The sequence below is a fragment of the Anser cygnoides genome, chromosome 17 (genome assembly GCF_040182565.1).
Source record: "Anser cygnoides isolate HZ-2024a breed goose chromosome 17, Taihu_goose_T2T_genome, whole genome shotgun sequence".
In the NCBI taxonomy this organism is placed as follows: domain Eukaryota; kingdom Metazoa; phylum Chordata; class Aves; order Anseriformes; family Anatidae; genus Anser; species Anser cygnoides.
Genome location: NC_089889.1, coordinates 15,863,569 through 15,880,825, shown reverse-complemented (window position 1 = coordinate 15,880,825; position 17,257 = coordinate 15,863,569). Strand labels below are relative to the sequence as shown.

Below are 17,257 nucleotides of genomic sequence, written 5' to 3'. Positions count from 1 at the left end.
TTATTCAAAGTGGACATTTCCAAGACGCTGAAAACTGCTGATTCATATAGCTTCCCTCCCATGCTGCTTACCTCTTCACACCTACCTGCAGGCTGCATTGGTGGCCAAGGGTAATGGGAGGGGATATCCAGCTGATTCCATGAGAAGCTTGGCCACCTTACAGAAGAGGCTTTATGGTATGTTTGTTGCTGTGGAAGACACGAGCCAGTGACCACGGAGGTCTGATCCAGCCTCTTGCCTCAGGCCCCTTTGGAGGGAGCAATGCAGCACGTTGGCAAGAATCTTACTTGTCCTCAGTCCTTCAAACACATGGATGTCTGACCCTACATGCAGTGTAATCATTTTTAATGCAGATTAGAGAACTCTGTTTAATAACAATGAACAGGAAAACTTTCTCTGGCCTTTCTGAGTAGCTGCTGGGGCTCTGACCCATGAATGGCTAAGAGGTCCTCGGAATGGACATCTCTGAGTGCCAAATGCCAACCTGTGCTAGGTAACCTAGAGGAGGTTAAGAACAGGCTATCGCTGTGACAAAATGCAATAGCTTGCAGTTTGTATTGGCTTTACATGGCAAGGTTTTGGTAGTGGAGGGGCCACAGTGGTGGCTTCTGTGAGACGAGTCCAGAAGCTGCCCCATGTTAGATAAGGGCCAGTTTCAGCCAGCTCCAAAGGGATCCGCCACTGCCCAGAGTCAAGCTAATAAGCAATGTTATTTGTGCCTCTGTGAGAACAGATTTAAGAAAGGGAAAAAACAAACAAACAAAAAACTGCTGCATAACAGCAGCTGGGACAGTGAGGAGTGAGAACCAGCCCTGCAGACACCAAGGTCAGTGCAGCAGCAGGGCAGGAGGTGCTCCAGGCATGCAGCAGAAGTTCCCCTGTGGCCTGTGGAGAGGCCCCTGGTGGAGCAGGCTGTCCCCCTGCACCCATGGGTCCCACACGGAGCAGATCTCCACGCTGCAGCCCGTGGAGGAGCCCCCGGTGGAGCAGGTGGATGTGGCCTGGAGGAGGCTGCGGCCCATGGAGAGCCCCTGCAGGAGCAGGCCCCGGGCCGGAGCTGCAGCCCGTGGAGAGGAGCCCACGCAGGAGCAGGGGTCTGGGGGAAGCTGCTGCCCATGGGAGACCCGTGCTGGAGCAGTTTGCTCCTGGGGGATGGACCCCGTGGTACAGACCTGTTTTGGAGCGGTTCCTGAAGAGCTGCTGCCTGTGGGCAGCCCCCGCAGGATCTGTTCGGGAAGGACGGCATCGCATGGGAGGGACCCCACGTGGAGCAGGGGCAGGGAGTGACCGTGAAGGAGCGGCCGAGGCAAAGCATCAGGGACTGACCGCAGCCCCCATTCCCCTGTGCTGCTCAGGGGGAGTAAGTAGAAGAGGGTGGATGGGGGGAAAGTGTTTTTAGTTTATTTTCTTTATTTCTCACTTCTCTAGCTTGTTAGTAATAGGCAATACATTTTACTAATCTCCCTACTCTGAGTCTGTTTTGCCCATCACGATGATTGTTGAGTGATCTCCCTGTCCTTATTTCAACCCTTGAGCCCTTTTCATTATATATTCTCCCCCTTTCTCTTTGAGGAGGGGGAGTGAGAGAGCAGTTGTGGTGGAGCTCAGCTGCTCAACTGAGTAAAACCACCATACAGTTGAATGTAGGACAATGCAATTACGTGTCACAATTTTAATGAATTAGTATGGAGCCAGGAAGTCACCTAGCCAAAGTGCTGAGTGGTTTTCAAAAGGAGAATCGAAAATTTTGATGATGTTTTTCTCCCATCATTATGTGGGGTATGGTTAAATTATACAAAAGGGAAGTTTCCTGCTTTAGGCATAAGCTGTTTTTACCTGGAAAGGGGACATAGTTTCTTCTCTTGGTTGACAGCTTTCCCCCAAGACTCCTGCATTTGGCCCTGGACCTGATGGACTGCAGTCCCAAAGGACTCCTTTCCTTTGACGCACTCTGAAGAGCGTGTTAGCAAGGGAAGAACAGGATGCTGCTTGTTGCCCCAAAGACAATGTTTGAGGTAACTGATGTTTAAGGAAATTACTAGTTTTATCCAAGGAATTAATTTTTAGTTAAGACTACTGCAGAGATGGACACAGAAGAGTCTACGTGGTATTAGCAAGAGTCTAAATGAAGGAACCAATTCATTTCATTACTGATAATAGTCATTCTCCCAGAATAGCAAATGAGGTAAGATTGGCACTTTGAGATAAGTCCCTGATTATTGTCTGTGAAATCTATTACATTCTATTATTTCTCCCAGATAAAACTTTAAGTCACACTTCTTAAATGCAGTTACTTCTTCCACAGAACAATGTTAGATTATTTTTGGAAGTTTTCCATTCTTTTGTTTTTTTTGTTTGTTTGTTTGTTTGTTTGTTTGTTTTAACACAGTGGAGAATATTCAGAAATTCTGAAGCTAAATTCTTTACCTAAGCATTGGGCTCTAACAGTCTGCTGGAAGAACTTTATTGAGTAAATTATTAAGTAGCAGTAAGCCAATTCATAATTCATCATTACTGATATTTATACCAATGGCTGCTGGTGAGGAAGGAGATAGAAGAGGATGGCACTGGTCAGCTAGTTGGGAAAGTAGAGCAATGTACCTTCAGGACCAGAGAGGTCGGAGAAGTCGAGATGACCTGGCAGGACAGCTGGCATGTGCTTTGTGATGACTGCAGCTGCTGTGCTCCTGGAAGATTTAGAGGAAGGTCTACCTCACTGGGAGAGGGGAAAAAAGAAGGGTAGGTTTACGTTACAGCTGTAGTAAATAGAAATGAAATTACATGAGAAAAGAGTCAAGAACAGAGTACATGAGGAGGAACTGGAATGAGGAGTGAATACAGGGAAAATTGGTAAAGCTGAGGAAAGGAGAAAAGGGTGAAGAGAAGATGCTCTAAGAAGACCTGGCAACTAAAACTTTCACTGCATCAATAGGGAGCATCGAGAAACTGAAAGGCCTTTGGTGTGCTCTGCTGCAAGTGCACTACAGGTAAAGCAGATATTTATAGGGTGGAGAAATGAAGAACAGTGTATGAGGGTTGGGGTTTGAAGTGGGATAGGGTGTAGTACACGAAAGTGATGGGTCAAATCTAGCTCTTTGTAATGTTGTATGATCTTCTTCCTAATGGTTGTGTTCCTACCAGCGTTACCCTTTTAAAAGCACCCTAAACAAAGTCTGTGGAGATTGAATGACAACAGCCAATCCCCTGTAGTGACAGCTCCTGCTAATGTCACAGCAGACAGTTCTTACCATGAAGGAAACTCAGGGTTAAACTGGACTACTGTGGGTCATATAAATGTCCCAGGCTGCTTGCATGTCTCCTTGATAACTTGCATGATGTTTGCCTTGCAACAAACCCTATGTGAATGAAGCTGTATGGCTGGAAGTCTTCCAGATGGACTTCTCCATCTTACTGCCTAATTGCCAGTATCTCAGCATCTGCATCCATGCTATTTGTGGAACAGCAGCATAGGATCCCAAGTGATCTTTCTGTCTGTCAGATCCTTCCTTGTCCACCCACGCTGCAGGAGGACAGACTGTATATGATGTCGCTTTTTATGTACTGTCAGTCAGGAGTTCCAAGGGACTCTATTAAATTGTGATTTATACAGATTTTAAATGTGTATAGACACCTTTTTAGCAAGTTTGCTTTCAATTAGCAGCTGTTTAATAAAGTTTTTCTCATTGACAAATCCCCTTTTTGCTTAACCTACTCCTCCATGAAATTGTATGACCCACTTCAACCCACTTAGCCCTCGATCTAATACACGTACTTCTAGCACTTTTTGCAAATAATTAATCCAATTTGGATTAGAAGGATTATAGATGGTCTTAGTCCTCACTGATAACACTTCATTCTTACCCAGCACTTTCAATTTTACCCAGTGTTCTGAGATTCAGAAGGCAAACTAGGAATGCCTCATTGTAAATGATCCTATATCATGAGTTAGTATGAGAATTGCTGCTCTTGTTGCAGAATCAGGGACAGTGAGAAATTCTGCTTCTTGCATGAATGAGATGACATTTATTACAAAAAAGAAATGAACAGATGAATTTTATGTTCAGAGGCTGCAGCATTAAAAAAATAGTGGGGGGAAAAAAAGAGATGTGAACTTTAAGGAAATCTTTATGGGTCACATTATCAAAAGTTACATTTCAGAGCAGCTGAATGGATGTTTCAAAGCTCTGATCCCCAACATGCACTTTTACTCTGAACTGATGCTTCTCTTAAATCATAACATATTTAATAACATTTGTGTAACTTTCCCCTCCAACCTCCCAGCTCCTGAATAACTTGCACAAGCATCCATACCTTTGATGAACTGTAGAAGAGCAGTGTCCGTTATTCATGCTTTGTTTTTGCTCCACCTACCTCGATAATACGCTGGTCCCCATGACTTCCCACCCAGATTCACATCAGCAAGTACCCCAGCCAGCCTTGCAGCAGTGGCGATGTAGTGGGCAATGCAATAACAGAGTCTGCGGGGATTTCTGCAAACAGTGCAGATGAGAAGGAGTCCCAGCTGCGCTCACTCTGAGAGCTCCCCTACATAACCTGCCCATATCTGCATAACAGGGCATGAGCAAAGAGGTGAGCAAGGATCTCCACTGCCTTTCCTATCCTTCTCCTTAGGTGGGCTCAGAGGACCATCCTTCTCACATATCTGCCAGGGAGTTTAATGTGCCAGGAACTTTGGAATCTCGCAGCCCACAAAAACTAAATTACAAATGAGCTTGCAGCACTCCTAAGCCAGACAGGGTCTGAGAATGATTCATTCAGAACCTTGAGAACAACCTATAATGGCCTAACAAGTGATCTGATCTAGGAACTAGATCATACCGTTAATTGAAGGTGTAACTTATAAAAAGCTATCGTCCCACAAATAGTTAGACCAGAGTGAAGTGGGTAAATCGAGACCTGCCTGCATTTCTGCACACATTAGGAGGTTCAGGAGTACTGTTTTAGGAATGTGCTCCTCCACTACCAAGCTGAGGGAGTCAGAAAACTGTCCAAGGAAATTAAACCATAAAACCATTGGAAATTGGATTGACACACTGGAGTTAAACTTGGGAAATTAATTTTATTTTTCATTTCTGGAGAAGATAAGCTCTGCACTAAATCAATTAGAACAAGCCCCAAGCAAAGCTGGAGGCTGATTAATGAAGGACCAGCTTTGACTGCTTGGATCACAGTTGTTGACTGGAAATGGCTGGGAAGTTTGTTTCCAAAGCAGAAGCAAGACAAACCTGCTTCCCACAGTGGCATCATCTTTACCTTTTCCCAATAAATAAAAGTGAGTCATCCTGGATGTCATTTTTATTCCAGTGGTGAAGCTGTGAAAGTTTACGCTGTAGAATCTCACACACAAACAAGTGAAGTATCTGCCTACACCAAACATCCCTCTAATGCTCCACAAGCTTTGGAACAATTACACACTTGAACGCCTTTTTTTCCATTCAGCTGGGTGCTGTGCAGATAGGACATCTTGCATCGCTGGTGACACAGACATTAAAAAGCATAGAACACATGTACATTCTTGTCCAAACAGTTCTGTTTCCTCTTATAAAGTGTTGCTATTGATTGCTTTACCTCCTGTTTTTATTATGTATAATCCATATTGATAAGACAGCTCCAAAATCATGTATTGCCAAATGCTAATAGGCCACTGTGATCTGATCTGCGTGTGGTTGCCCAGGGCATAAATTAACCAGCTGGCAGAAACTGTCTGCATTTCCAGGACGGTGGAAATGAGGCAATCAGATGGCAAATGGATAACTGAAGGGAAAAAAAAAAAAAAAAAAAAAGAGTTGGAATCTCAGCCGTACGTGGATGTAGGAGGAATCTGCTTCATTGCTTTTGCTGGGATGTGGCCAGTAAAGGGAGCCCCGAAGGCGGATCCTTCCGGTGAAGAAGGGGAACAAAGGAACTGCAAGAACTATGCAGAATACCTGCCTGTCCCTTCCTGGGGAGCCTCATGCTGACACCCAGACAGACCCAGCTCCCACCTCTGTATTCCTTCCAATTTCCTTCCCCTCCTCCTTGCAGGGAAGGGAGAACAGATGCATTTGCATGCAGGAGAGATGGACAGCCTGCTGTCACCATGGTGGGGACCACCTGCCAGGGACAGATTCCCTGGGGAACACCTGGTGGCCCTGAGAGCCTCTCAAGGGACAGCACCTGCTCATGTGGGAGAGTGCATCTGCCCACGTTGAATGCAGTGGGGCTTGTGGGGAATTCAAAGAACAAGCACTAACATCTCCACCAAGTGTGCAGGAGTGAAGATTTACTGGCTGTTGAATCGATTGTGGTTATCCTGGGTACATTTAACCCAGCAGAAAACAAGAGGAGAACTGGTGTTGTTTACTAATCAACTCAATGAGGTCGTGGTATAAAGCAAAACTTTGTGAACAGCTTGTGTCTCTTCCATGCTCACTGCTGCCTTGGCCCAGCAGAATAAAACTTACAGAGTGAAGTTATCATTGTGGAGGAGTCTCCAAAGACCCATTTCCTTACTTGTCCCTTCACAACCCGGCACATTTTATTCCCACATTTACTCTGAGCACTAAATGACTATAAATCATGCAATACATTTGGAGTACCATATTCCTGTAGTCCATCATGAATTAATGTGTACTGACATAACTACCACGTTCAAAACACCACTAAACTCTGTATTTCAGCAGAATCCATGATGTCAGGCTAGCCAATAGCAGAAATATCTTAGCAAAATAGCCTCATCACAGAGTCTAATCATATCCAGTCCAACAAATTAACACATTCCAAGGCTTTATTGTCTAAGTATCCAATTAACAAAAGCCTAATGTCTTCAAATGCATTGGTGTCAAAAAATTACAGGCATCATTCTGTAAAACCAAGTCACAAGGCTCCCAGGTAGCAAGCTTTTCATGAAACATGTCCCATCTTTTTGCAATTTCCAGAACGCTTTAATCCCATCAGCAGGCTCTAACTTGACCAAAAAGGGGCATATTTGTCCACGGATGCTGCAGAGTGCCTGCTAGACAGTAGAATAACACCTTTGCAAATCTCTAGGTTTGGCTGAAAACCAGGAGGGTTGTAGGGACACTCAAAGGAAGGCTGTAATTTTTATTTTTTTAGGCAAGAGAAAATAAAGTATTCAGTCTGAGAAAAGGATTAACAGTATTTTTATGTAAGACAAAATGGGAAAGTTGCAAAAAATTTTTTTAAAAAAGGTTTTATAGGAGTTGACCACCTTAGCCCATACCTATCCCTAGAATAGCAGCTGAGAATAATTTATTTTGTTGTAGTTCATGTGGAATATTCTTTTTATATGTTTTTCCAGTGGGAAATGGCTTTGCAACCAACAGAAACGGCAGAAGTATGCTTCATTTTCTTCCATTTGCTTTTTGCTTTTCCTTTCTGTTACCTTTAAGAACTTATTATCTCTGAGGGGTGGGGGGGGGAGACTAAAACACTTTCATTTTTCCAAGCAGCTGAACAAATGTTTTAAATAAAATATACAGAAAACACATTTCTGATGAAACCTAACATATCAATAAATTCAGTCCAGCAAAACTGAGCAAACTGTGGCTGTTCTTATGGTCATCTTTGTGCTTTTCTGTTTGCTTTTACTTTTTCAGAAGTGTTGCCAGGACCTGGCTGCAATTGTAAAGGAGTAAGCCCCCACCTGGAGGCCTGGTCAGAGGGAATGGGACATTCAGACACTGGCTCAGCAGTGCAGGGACCCAGCAGTGGTTGTCAGCTGGAGCTACAGACACTCCACCATGGCTGTAAGCGAAGGAAGATGACAGGAGGATAAGCAGGGTGTTGATGCACAAACTGAACACCCCTCCCTGGTTGGATGGGCTCCTTGGGAAATGGGGATCAGACATGAGCTGGGGAAGAAGGAGAAGCCACTTCTGCACCAGCAGCTGCTGGGGTCCCCGAGCTGCCCTTGTGAGTGGCAGTAGCCCAGGGACAGCTGTGACCGGTGGCTGGAGAGCACACGTGGTGGCCACCCTCTGAGGTGGCAGAAGCAGCAGCTCTTCCTGGGGTCCTATCAGCCTGCCTGGAGCTGGTGTGGACACCTGGAGGAAGGTGCTGGAGGTACACGTGGGGGCACAGTGGCAGGAGACAAATCTATTTCCATCCTCTTTTCACTCTTATTCTGCCTTATCTTGTCTCTCCTTTAAAAAGACACCTCTTCCAGTTTCTGTTCATATGAAACCTACCTTTCTAAACTTACTCACTCCTTTTTAAGGAGAGTGTCCTTGTTAGAAAAGGCTAAAGCATGGCCATGGCAAACTGTGTGGTTACCTCAGGACCAATTACAGCTGTGCAGCATTTCCACTCAGGAGGCTTAACTGTATCTCCTGTCCTTGCCTAATTTAGTGATTTCTGCACCCCAGGGAAGGCATTACCATTAAGGGACCTCTAGCACCCATGGGCAGAATTTCCCATGCCAGATTTCCATGTCATTGCATTCCCAGTTGTGAGGCCCAGTTTTTTAACAGAAACTTTCCCCACAGAGCAGAAAGAAACAAACAAGCAAAAATCAAGCAAACAACAACAAAAAAAGAACACGTAATCTGCAGGTGTTTCAGGACTTCCCTTCGTCTTGCGTTCCCAGCAGAGCCTTCTCCCCAGGGCATCCCTCCCCGCTGAGCTCTCTGCAGGGGCTGTTCCACCCCACTCCCATCACACATCAGTGGAAATGGAGGGCAGAAAAGTGCTTTTGATGGACTGTGTCTCGTGTGTTTTGACTCATAGACCATATTTTTTTTTCTCCCAAAAGACGAGCATCTTCTGAATTTTCTGCAGGATGCATAAGCAGATCTTATGGGAATGAGATAAGCCGGATGGCCAGTTTTTTTATCCTGGTGTGGCTGCTCCCACAGAAGATAACCTTTGCTTTCCCTGTTTCTGTCTCTCAAAGCCTGCCAGTTCCCATCTTCAGGGCACTTCGCTTTCCATCAGTCTCCACACCAGAACATCCCATCCTTATTCCCCACCCTGTCAATCACCAGCTACTGCTCCCGGAGGGCTGAGCTGAGAGATCAGGTATTTCTGTTGAACACTGTCAGGCATCAGCCCAGAAGTGTATCTGGCAGTGCCTCACAGGCTGTGTCTTCTCTCCTCAGCTCTAGTTTCCTATCACTTCCAAAAGAAGGAAGAGTTTCCAGCTTAATGGTATGCTGGCATGGCCAGCCCCTTACTGTTTCACACCAGATGGCACTGCTTTTCCACACAAGCTCAAGCCCCTCTGGCACAACCATTTTACTGCTCTCACACCTCTGCATCTGCTCTTGCATCTGTCTTGGTGCACTGCTGCTGCACTGGTGTGTCCCCATCCAATTACACCCGACCAGTCCATACAGCTCCGTACATGACAGCTCCTGCAGATCTATGCCAATGTCCATGTGCCTGTGCATCCTCCCCACACACAGACACTGACTACTGACATTTGCACAATGCGAGACCTGATTTTCCAGTGTGACACTATCTTTATGAAGGTAAAAAACCAGAAAATAAAGACTTCCCACCAACAGTCTGGGATTCTTCTGAGGTTACTTACGGAGCAAGTTTTTACTCCCTCCCTCCTTGCAACATCCAGTCAATATTTGAGTTGTTAATAAAAAGCTGTTTTCGGCTTCCCTAACTCTGTTCCTCTCAAGAACAACATGTGCCTTGTGTTTCCTTAGCTTTGCTTATCAGATCTTCAGCCAAAATGAATGGCCAAATCTCTTACAAACAGAGAAATTAAATGAAAACAACGCCAGTGCCAAGTTCTTTGCAAACAGAGAAGTGAAATGAAAAATGCCAGTCTCTGTAGGTTCACCCAGCACATTGAATTATTATCTGTCATGGCCTGTTCTTACATTTGTCCTTTCCCTCTGGTTGATAAATAAGACTTCCCACAAGTTCTGAAGCTGTATCAGGAGTTGCATAGCAGATAATGTTAATAAATCTTAAGGGCTATCTCTCTGACTTGCCTGGCAGCCTAATAGCTCAAAAGTCTTGTGGTTTCTTATGTCTTGCTTTTTTAAAATGTGTAACTTTGAAATCTTTCTTTCCTTGACCACAGGCCCAGTGGTCAGGCTGACAAGGACGTGACTTCAAGTCCTGATTTTCAAGGCAAGGTCTTTGGGCTGACATACCATGATTTTATGCCTGGAGTTTGTTCTTTCATCCAGGCAAGAGATGCCGTCCCTGTGCTGGTGCTGTCTGCGGGCTCCATGCCCATGGTATGGGCAGCTGAGGCTTCACTACAGCTTAGCACACTGGGAGCCAAGCAATGTGCTTTGATCCACAGCTGCCAAGAGACAAAATGGCAGAAGCTATTTGCTGGCAGTCTTTTGCATATGGAAACTCTGGTGAGGAGATGCTGTTCATGAATCAAACCCTGTCTCTCTTGAAGGAAATAGTGCCAGGGCTGCAGGGCTGCGTGGATCCCAAACAGCCAGTACACGAGTGCCAGATCCAAGCCAGGGGCAACTTGGCCACATTCCCTGGTGAAAAGGAGCAGTTTGGGGCACAGCTTGGAGTTCAGGCACAGGCTGAGCTGCCCTGGGGAGCCGCCAGCCTGAGTGCTTCAGCTGCTGGTATGTTTGCACTGTCCATACGTAGCCCCCACCTGGCCCCAGCACAAGCTCAGCTCTTGTGTCAGCATCAGAGCAGCAGAGCTAACTGCCCGCTTGGGAATGCCATGCTGCTGGTGCTGGTTTTCTTGTGTTTCCTGTGTCCCCAGAAAATGGATCCAGACTTAAGAGACAGGCTTCTACAGTCAGGGGCAATGGGTGGCTCAGATGAGTTACCCTGCAAAGATGTCTGCCTCTCCCCGTTGAAGGGGCCTGAGGGAAACAAAATCAGACTCGGACAGCTAATTTATAGACAGCTGAAATAGATAAGTGAAATGAAGACCAGACATGCGATGAAAGCAATAAAACACAATCCTAGATCACGCTTGACAGGATTCCTCCTAGGCCACTTTGAAATTTTTGCTTGGAAGCAGACCCCTGTGAAGCAGGTCTCCAGGCACAGGAGATGAAGAGCAGCTTTCTGTAAAGTTCAGTAATTTCTAATCGACCAGATCCCCAGCTCACCTGACATTTTCTCACTGCCCTTCAGCTGCTGCAGACTGCACAGTTTCCCTGTCAGGAATGAGGACTCCAGCTGAAGACTCACCAGTTCCTGCTCCACCAGCACTCATGGAGTGATGCATTCCAGCTGCCTTGTAGGCTGCACTGAGGTCTATTTCCACCTTCTGCTTGTCTTCTGGACACCCACCTCTAGAATACTGCCATAGATTTGGTTTGCATACTGCCAGGTCCCTTCTGTATGTTTCTATTACCCTGCATTGCAATAAGAGCACTGGCTACCAACAGCTTCCTGTCCAAGGATGGGTTTTCTCTTGTCCAAAGACCTCGTAGGCAAGATCACATCTTATTTTGTGGCTTCTTCATGGAAAAAATACTCAATGCACAGAGTTGGTCTTTAGAAATATGCTTGAGGTACTTCACATTTCTCCCATCTGCCAATGTTGCGGGAATTATATCCCAGTTGGTTCGGCACCCCGGCGGGTACAGGACTTGTCATCAGTTAGTAGCAAAGCTGAGAAATGCGTGGTTGGCAGGTGCCTTGTGGAGACTGTCTCTGGATCTGCTGAACTCGCTCTGAAAAACTCTTCCAACAGAAACCCAGATTCCTGTGTGGCTTTGTCATCTCAGAATTGAGTGGCATGAAATAGGGTGCGTGTCCTCCTTCCGTTTGTAATACTTTCTGCAATACCTGCTGTGCCCTTGATGCTTACAGGGACAGATTGTGACCAACTCCTGTGCTGTTGCAGCCTGTACTTTTGTCCTGCACTGGAGGACACCCAGGCAAACCACTGCTGTCTTGCTGTAGTTTGCAATCAGGTGCACTTACCCGGAGTTATATTTGCTTCCCCAAACCACTTCCACTTTAAAGGCAAGATTACATGTCCAACAATTATCTCATCTTTAAATAAGGAAGCTTTTCCACTTCCAGTGTTAGATGTGGATGCCAAGAGTTTTGCACTCCGATGTAACTACCTATACCTCTATTCCTGCTTTTGTTTTGTTTTAAACTGAGAATGGTATCCTTCTCCTGTCTCTTCCTGGCTGCAGCTATGTTGTTAATCAGACATATTTATTACCTTGTCTAGTGACTTTGCTATTATTCCTCACAGAGTTTTCTCACTCCCTCTAGTTTTTGTTCCTTGACAATATAACAAAAGCCTTACTTTTGCTGTCTCATTTTTATCCCTTCTCAGCTTCTCCTTATCACACTCTTTTCTTGTTTCTATTATCAACACGCTTCAGCAAGGTCTTCTGTCTGCAAATCCAGCGGCTGTGCTCTGAGTCTGTCTGTACAGCCTGTCTGGGGGCTTGGTAGGTGCATTTCTTAAAGTTGATCTCGTTAGGCTCTGGTGCTCACATCCAGTGTATGAACTGCCTTCATATTTCGAATATTGTGCATTAATTTCGAATCTGTGCATTAAGTACTTCTGAAAACAGTCCAGTTCAATTAACAGCACAGCTCTGGGCAAACGTCTGTCTATAGAGGGATCTCCATCAATCTCTCTTTTCCTTCACCCACATTTTTTTTTCATCTTGCTGCAGCAAGGATCGCTGTCAGCAGAGAAGCAAACTGCAGGACTGAGCTGTATCTGGACTGTGGGGAATCCAGCACTGAAAGCCACGAGCAGCCCCAAGGAACAGGACAGGCTGAGCCATTTGGCTGTCGTTCCCCGTGTGTCACACAGCCTGTGCAGCCGCCTGCTTGGTGTCAGTCCTTCACTCCACGCTGCAAGCTGAGTATCTTCGACTGGGCTGAAGATGGCACTGGTTGCCATCTTGTGTCTGGTTCAATATAGCAACACACACATGCTTGTGCATGCACACACACACACAGCTATAACCAAAATGTTCATGTTCCAGGCTCTTTTGGTGGTATTTTCCCGTATTCTAAAATAACAGAGACAGTCACGTCTTGCTCTTTGTGGATGGAAAATACTACACAGTCCTGCTCCTAAAATAGTTTTTCTACATGCATGAAGTATATACGGTGGAGAAATCTGGAAGATCTAGAGATCCCTGGTCTTTAATTAAATAGTCACATCAATTGGCATATGGAACTACACTGCGTACCTGCGGGTAGGGACGCTGCCCTCAGAGGGTGCACTGATGCTCGGGCTCCCCCAGTTCGCAGCAGCTGCCCCTGAAATTACCAAGAATGGTGACATAGCCATCCAGGCACAGAGACACATCTAACATGGGAAACAACCCATCCTCAGTCCAGCTGTAAAGGCCTGAGGGGGCTGGTGATAAATGGGCAATTCTCTGAGGGCTCAGGAGGGGACACACAAAGCCTGACAGCTTTGCACTGTCCACATAGGCTCAAGTCAGAGAATGCCTTTGCCCCTTTTCGGGAACTAAAGTTAGACAGCTCTGTCCACAAAACTTACTTGTTTCCTCTGTACTAAAGTGGAAGGTCATTTATCCCATCTGCAACCAGCTCACACAGACTCCTGCCCAGAGGAGCCTGTTTTCTTCCATGGACTTTAAATGGAGCACCTGGCAATGGGCTCAGACACACTGTCTCACTCTTAAATCCATGAACTGTAGTGGGCATGAGTCCACCCAGGATCTTCTGCCTGTCCTCACCCCATGCTCTTTGTCCCAGAGATGGCAGTCAGCCTCCAGTCCTGTCTCTTTATCTCTTTCTGCCAGGGCAGCTCTGTGAGCAGGCATGGGGATGGATGCTCCTCTCTGATCTGCCTTCCATGCACATACTTCTTATGCATAACAGTGCAGTGGGACTTTGTAATAATCAAAACCATGCATGTCATAGGTCCATATTACAGCTTTCACTAAATCACTAAATCACTAGTGATTTATTCAAGCAGCTCTGATGACGCTTTTACTACTCACACTCTTTGTAACAGGGCATCATTTCCATTATTAAGATTATTCACTTTAGAGCACATGAAAACATATTAAGGACTCAAGAGACGTTTCAAAAAACACATCCTTTTTCCAAACACTTCCATTTGAAATAAAGATGCATGACAGCAGACTGGTGCCAGAACAACAAAGAAGACAGAGAATAGCAAAGCAGTAAGCCTGTACAGTTGCTCACAGTCTGTGCACCTGTAATTACATCTCCCCTCCTGGTCACTTTGTAAGAGTCTCAAAGCCCCAGCAGCACCGGAGGAGTTTTCAGTCCTCTGCGAGGAGACGTGACAACCAGAGGAATCTCCATCACCATCATCTTTGGAAGGGAACCTACCCTTGTCAGCTGGGTGGGTGACTGGTTGGGAGCCCACATGCTGTTGTGTGGGTTGAGCTGGTGAATCAAATGAGGTAGCAATAGGCAAAGGAACGATACTGCCTATCTAAAGGTTTCTCAAGCAGGCTTTAGTATTCAACCTCAGGGATTTACAGGGTTCTTAATTTGTAATATTAATGTTATCATTGTCCCCATATCAAACAAATTGTTAAACACAGCCACAATCCAGACTTCCATGAAATATTCACCGTCGCTTATTTTAAATTTCTTTTTTTTTTTTTTTTTGGTTTGGTTTGTATTTTTTTTACATTTCAGTTACATGTGGTATCACATGCCCAGGCTGCAGCCAGGGTCTCCACACAGCTTGAGCAGAGGGGAGAGGACTCTCCACCTCCCCTACACCTTCCCTTCCCCTGGGAAGAGGGGCTGTGGGCTGCAGAATATTGCTGCTTCCCCAAGCCCCAAGCAGAGCCTCTGTTAAGCTGCAAGGGACAGTGCAGAGGAGACTGCTGCCTTCACAGCAAACATTCATAGAGCCAAGGCTGATGTCTGTGGGAACAGTCAGAGATCCTCTGGTTTCATTCCTGGTGTGCTGCAGTGTGGCTCTGAGGAATGTCTCGGTCTCCTCTCCACCTCCTGCTTGGAGTGCTTCATCCTTTGTGTGTAACCTCCTCTGCCCCAGGGCAGCCTCACCTGCTGCACACAAGGAGCATGTGTAAGGATACGCCTCTTCTTCCTTTCTTTTCCTCTCCAGTCCTCCTGTTTTTCTGTGGGCACTTCTCCTCTCCCTCTGATGGAGCCCATTGGTACACCTGGGCTGGCTTCTTCCTCTCTCCTTCAGCCCCATTGCATCTGTTTTTCTTCCTTTTAATTGGACTCAGCTGAACATTTGTAGCAAGCCTTTGTGCATGCAGCAGATCACAGGCCCACCAGCTCCCTGTGCAGGGAAAGGTGTCTCTCATCTCTCCTTGCTCCCCTTCCCTGCAGGGGATGCTCCCCACCAGCCACCTCCAGCCCCATACCTGGTGTTGGGTCTCACTCAGCAGCCCCCCGGGACTGGACTGGGGCAGGAGCCTGGAGAAGAGGAAGCATCTCTGCAGATGCAGCCCTGAAGCCCACCACTGCCCTCTTGCTTTCAGGTTGTGAAGAAGACAATTTATCCCAGAAATACCGAGGGAAGGGTGTACAGAAAGAACCAAGCAAACATCCTTTTCCTGCTTGCCTCTACACATTTCTGATGCTGGGTGACAGGAACAAAGATGTCTTATGGGTGAGGGAGATGCAGAATTTTCTACACAGGAAAGCTCTAGCTAAATAAATCAGGCCATGAATATAAAAGAGCTGTAGTATTCCTCCCTCATTTACCGAGCGGGTTATAACAGGGACTCTGTGGGAGAAGTGTGCACCTCCCTGATAGGAAGACAGCTCACGGTCTCTCAAAAGGAATGAAGAGCCCTTGACAGCCTTCCCAGCAGAGCAGGCTGGGGAGCTCAGTGCTGCAGGCACGTGGCTGGGATGGAGATGCTGGAAGCCAGAGCGGGCAAGCAAAGGAGCTGCCACAACGAAGCAGCAGCTTCAAGAAGTTGCTGAAATGACAGCACCTGGGAAAGGACCACAGAAGGTATGAGAGCAAAATGAAGGTGCTGCAAAAGAGAAGTGATGGGTGCAATGAGGCAGCACCCACATCTAACAGGTCCTGAGGATCAGAGGGGCTCGTGGCCGTCGCGGGGCACTGGGCTTTGGTTGTTCCTGGAAGAACAGCCGGGACAGTGGGGCTGCTTTGCACTGGCAGGTGACGAAACACACAGACCCACATTTGGGAAGGGGTGTTCAAGGTGAGAAAATAGCGTGAGCAAGTAATTAGTGAGGTGAATCCTAATCAAGCTGTGTTAGTGGTCAGAGACAGTTTGGGGCCAGAGGGGAAATAATCAGAAGAAGAAGAAAACATGAAATATGTTTGTGGCTGCAGTAAGAACAGCGTTTTGCAAGGAAAGATACTATGACTGGTTTCTATACAGCCCAGGAGGGCTTTTTTGTCCTGATTGTGCACCACAGGATAAAAAAAGAAAAAAAAGTTTCATTTGTTTCTTTTGGTACCACAGGCACTGAAATAGCCTAATCGTGGCTCTAGATGTATGGCTTGATATCACAACAGGGCAGACTGAAGGTCATTTAAGTGCTCTGCACATCAATTAATTTTCACATGTAGAAACTGGACTTGTCTCTGGAATAGACCTAGACATTTCTGGGGCACAGCTCAGCTCACCTGTTTGGGAAATGAGGTACATTTATGTCCATGGAAAATGTTGCGTGTGAAACAGCCCCACGGCTACTCCACGTAACCTGGCTTTGTGTGCAGTGACTTCTCACACTTGGACACGTTTCCCCTTGATCAGCATTTGCTAATGTGTGCAATGCTTCTGTGTGAGGCCTTCTTCAAGCTAAACAATGATGGATGATGGGTGTAAAGGTGATGGATGAAGTATGGTAATTATATGATTACAGGGGAAAGTGGGAAATGGTGCTGGTAAAAAGTAAACAAAGTTACTTTGCAAGTTGATAGTGTTCTGGTCCAGAGGTGGAAAACACAAAATTGGACAGGACAGGGCTCTGTCCTCATCAGGGCTCTCCTGAAAGCTTGCCCAAGCTGACCCAGTGCCTTTGGTCACTGAGAATGGGAGGGATGTATATTTGCATTGTATCGCCCGGGCTGCAAGATCAGTTTTATACTTTTATATGTGGTAATCCTGCTAAAGGTGGAAGCCCAGGCTGGGTATTTGCTCTGACCATGTTCTGTGCAGGCAGAACAGGAGCTTTGGTTTAAACTCTTCTATTCATAAAATTATAAGTGTATAACATGACTCAAGCAGATGTCTCAAGAGGTCTTGTACCCAGAAATAACCCTAGGAGCTTGGGAACCCGGAGGGGCTGTCAAAGAGTCCTCTGGGATCCGTTTTCTGCTCACATT

At 46.2% G+C, this 17,257-nt stretch overlaps 1 long non-coding RNA gene across 13 annotated transcripts in view; it reads left to right on the top strand.

Moving 5' to 3' along the window:
• Positions 1-15,627, top strand: part of LOC125180551 (uncharacterized) — a 39,798-nt gene extending 24,171 nt beyond the window's left edge. For 12 of the 13 annotated variants that reach the window (XR_010825602.1, XR_010825599.1, XR_010825605.1 and 9 more), the window contains 2 exons: positions 1,874-2,015; positions 7,620-8,956. This is a non-coding gene — a long non-coding RNA (uncharacterized lncRNA). Of the gene's footprint in view, positions 1-1,873; positions 2,016-7,619; positions 8,957-15,428 lie in introns of those variants that run through there. The other variant, XR_010825604.1, reaches the window with a different exon arrangement.
• Positions 15,628-17,257: the final 1,630 nt, after the last annotated feature.